This window comes from Crocuta crocuta, unplaced genomic scaffold (assembly GCF_008692635.1).
Source record: "Crocuta crocuta isolate KB4526 unplaced genomic scaffold, BGI_CrCroc_1.0 scaffold256, whole genome shotgun sequence".
Classification (NCBI taxonomy): Eukaryota; Metazoa; Chordata; class Mammalia; order Carnivora; family Hyaenidae; genus Crocuta; species Crocuta crocuta.
Genome location: NW_027530999.1, coordinates 610,557 through 614,403, shown reverse-complemented (window position 1 = coordinate 614,403; position 3,847 = coordinate 610,557). Strand labels below are relative to the sequence as shown.

General features: G+C 36.3%; 1 pseudogene; it reads right to left on the bottom strand.

Annotated features, from left to right (window-relative positions):
- Window positions 1–1,877: 1,877 nt before the first annotated feature.
- On the bottom strand, window positions 1,878–2,565 carry LOC144236902 (dnaJ homolog subfamily B member 11 pseudogene; annotated as a pseudogene).
- Window positions 2,566–3,847: the final 1,282 nt, after the last annotated feature.

Here is a 3,847-nt window from a genome sequence, read left to right as displayed (position 1 = left end):
CTCTGACCCCCAATTTCCTCTTGTACTGTAACCCTTTTATATTATAGGCTATTAGTTCATGAGGAACATAAGTTCAAGAGTGAGTCTGCAGTTACTTGTATCCAAAAAGTAAGACTGCAATCATGTAAGTCTGCAGTGAAACCTATAACACTTGGTATGTAAGGTTTGGTCAAGTGGGAACATACCGTAATGATCTCTGTTCCAGTTCATTTGGATAAAATAAAAAAATCCCAGTTGCTCGATTTGTATAAAGTTCAAAATTAAAACAGTAAAATGTAAGTTGATGACAACAAATAACTACTATATTTCCCAGACCAGGATCCACTAGATTTTCATTTGAGTAACTGCTTCCCAACCCTGAGATCATATAATCTTCAGGTTAGTCCTACTTCTACACTGTAAGGAACTTCATGACCCAAGCCCAGGAATTAACCACCAGCCATGTTGATTAGGTCAGGAAAGAGCATGGAATCTCAGAAAAGGCAAACATATCTAAGTATAGGGAGTATGTTGGGATAATAGTGAAAGAGGTTTCTTCTTGCACAGATTGCTAAGAGAATGGCATATACGTCTGAAAATGCTGGCCTGTACTGAGGTAGGGAGGGACTTGTCTTAAAATGGAGCCAACAGTGAATAAGACAGAGACTAGTGATGACACGGAACCCTGGGGTACAGTCATACATGACTCTTCAGTTATGGAAGCCAACAATTTCTTTTCTCTTGAGCTACTTAGTTTCTATAACTGCAACCTGAAGAGGTGGCTAACAAAATTATAGGTTTGTCAGAACTTATGAAATAAATTAGGTATTAAATCCATCAGCCCAAATTACTGGTCTATTGGTAAATATTATTTCACTCTTTTTTTCCTGAATATATCTCATTTATTATAAGCCTCCAAACTTACCAATGCACATCCACCATTCATAACCCAACTCTAAAATACTACCCTTTCCAACTAGAAATAATACTTCATTTCCCTGAACTCTTAAAGAACCTTACCTCTAGGAAAAGATAAAAATACTTAAAATTTTCCAAATATTATAGAGTTGTCTTATTTGTACTAAATTACTATGCAGCCAAGTTTTGATTATCCACTTGAAATGTTCTATGAATGATAAATTGAGGAAACATTAGACTGTTTTTTTAATGTTTATTTATTTTTGAGAGAGAGACAGAGTATGAGTTGGGGAGAGGCAGAGAGAGAAGGGAAGAGAGGACCTAAAGCAGGCTCTGTGCTGACAACAGAGAGCCCCACACATGGCTTGAACTCACAAACTGCGATCACAACCTGAGCCAAAGTCCAGAGCTTAACCAACTAAGCCACTGAGGCACCCCTGGAATGTGTTCTTATTTCAATTATTTTGTATTGGAATCGCCAAAAAAAGATAGCAACAAAACATATTTAAAAACAGACTTCTGTTGGCATTTTGAATGAAATAGCTACCAATTAACTCCAACCCTTTATATTGTGGGTTTGTTTGTTTGTTTTTGCTCCTGTAGTCTCTTATACCTTTAATTCTTTAATCTCAGGTGGCAGCACGATACATTAAATCCCCAAAGGGAGAGATATTATTAAGCCTTTTGCTGGTCATTCTTCTCTGAACACAGATGAACAAATTCTTAAACCCACTTATTCATTTCATGATGATCATTAGGAGAACAAAATTAAGCCCAACTTGCATATTGAAAACAAGAACAAAACACACACACATACACATACACACAACACTCCGTTGATAATAAATATCATGGATTCACTTATGTTAAACAAAGTCCAATTTTATTCACTCTTAATATTCTTGTAGTCCATTGTATGCCTTCTGCACTGATCCTTGTTTCAGTAACTGTTTGATACCTTCTCTTGCTTCCTCTGTTACCTATTCTTTTGGAAAATCTACATGGGGAGTGATTATCAAAGAGCGCTTGATGTTGTTAAACCAAACCAGTGATGATTCTTCATTCACCAGTCCGACGTTAGGGCACTCATCACAGACCACCTTTCGGGTCATTTGGAAGCACCCTGGGACCAGCTGGGTAGTCTGCACCTCTTGCTGGCAGTTGTACTTTCATTTGCCAGGAAACTGCCTTGCCACAGGTTTGTTTCTAACTACTTCCACAAAATTTCCTCTTTAATAATTCTTCCATAGGGACTTCTAGATCTATAATAATATCATTTCTTCTTAGAAAATTTATCTTGTTGATAAGGGGTTCCTCCAAACATGAAATCAGAATCTCCAAAGAAGTGTGAAAAAATGTCTCCATGGGAGCCCTAATGCCCAACTTTCTATCCCTTTTCACCATAAGTATCACATTGTTTCTGCTTCTCATTGTCTGACAGAAACTCCTAAGCAGCACCTAGATCCTGGAATTTCTCCTGAGCTCTAGGATCATCAGGGTTCCAGTCAGGATGAGGCTGCAGGGCCTGTTTCCTGTGGGCCTTTTTAATATCTTTTACAGATGCACTTCGAGGCACCCCCAAGATCTTATAGAATCTTGTCTGGTGATCAAGGACCCATGGAGGTGTAGCAGAAACAGGCAGAAGGTACCCAAGTCCTGAGGGGCCATGGTTTCTCTGTGCCAGCCTCTGTGCCGGTCTTTAGCCACACGCTCCTTATAGACTCCCCTGCCACCTCAGTGGACAGCTAGCTCGCCTGCTCTTCTACCGGACCTCCAAATCAAAATTTTCAAATTAAGGTTTATTTCAATCTCATTATTTTATTAGTATTTGTAATTATTCATTTTTATACTTAACAATTTTAGTTTTACATGTAACTTAAATGTAATTTCGTTGCCTATATCTGAATTCTTTTGATCTTATTTATGTGTTCATAAATAGTCTGTGACTTCCCAAAATACTCATGGGAAAGGAGTAACAAACAATGGGATGTGCATCATAGTGCCTAGCTTTTATAAAGTTCTTATTTTAGTGAACCAAGGTGGGTTGTTTTAGTATTTGGATTGTATCTACATTACATCTAGGTTATCTGAAGGGTATATCTCACAATGAAAATCCCTTAGAACTGATATCATGCACATAATCTGTTTTATTATATTAATTTAGGCTCATTTCTAAAAACTCCCTACCTTAAGCCTTATATTCAAAACACACGAAACCACTTGAATTTCATAAAACATATCACGCATTTTTATGTCTTCTTGCTTTCAGACATAGTCATCCTCCTATTTGTAATGACTTTCTGTCTTTTTGTCTTATCTATCTTCCAAGATTTAATTTAACTACTATATTCTCAATGAAAACTCCCGGATACCCCTTCACTGTCCATGGAAAAACTGATCATTCCTTCTTCTCTGCTACTGTAGAATCTAACTATGTCTATTTCATTATATTCATCCCTTTTGAATTACATGTTTGACTTTCTCCTCAATCAAAATATGAGTTCTCTGATGGAAGTAGAGCAGATCCCATAGATCACTAATAAGAAATTCTTTCAGTTTATAGAAAGACACAAATAACATCTCACACTAAAAGATAAAATAATAAAGAATCCTAAGATATTACTGCTAGAAAAATGGCACACTTGCAAATTTCATTCAAAGGTTGCAAAAATAGAAAATTCTCAGAATCAAAAGACATTAAAACAGAAAATGTAAAAATTTCTGTTTCATCAATTAACATAGATGATTGAATCGGTAGATGAATGTTCTGATCCATCCACAATCAATAAGTCAGGATCCCATAAAAATAAAGAACCCATGTTTCCAAATTCCTAGTCTATGAAAAGGATTGAAGTGTTAAATTTATATTTTCTGCTTGATTTTGTATGATTCAGAAATATTCGTGTTTCCCTTTCACTGAGTAAATGCTTACAACTAGGAAGAATGGACT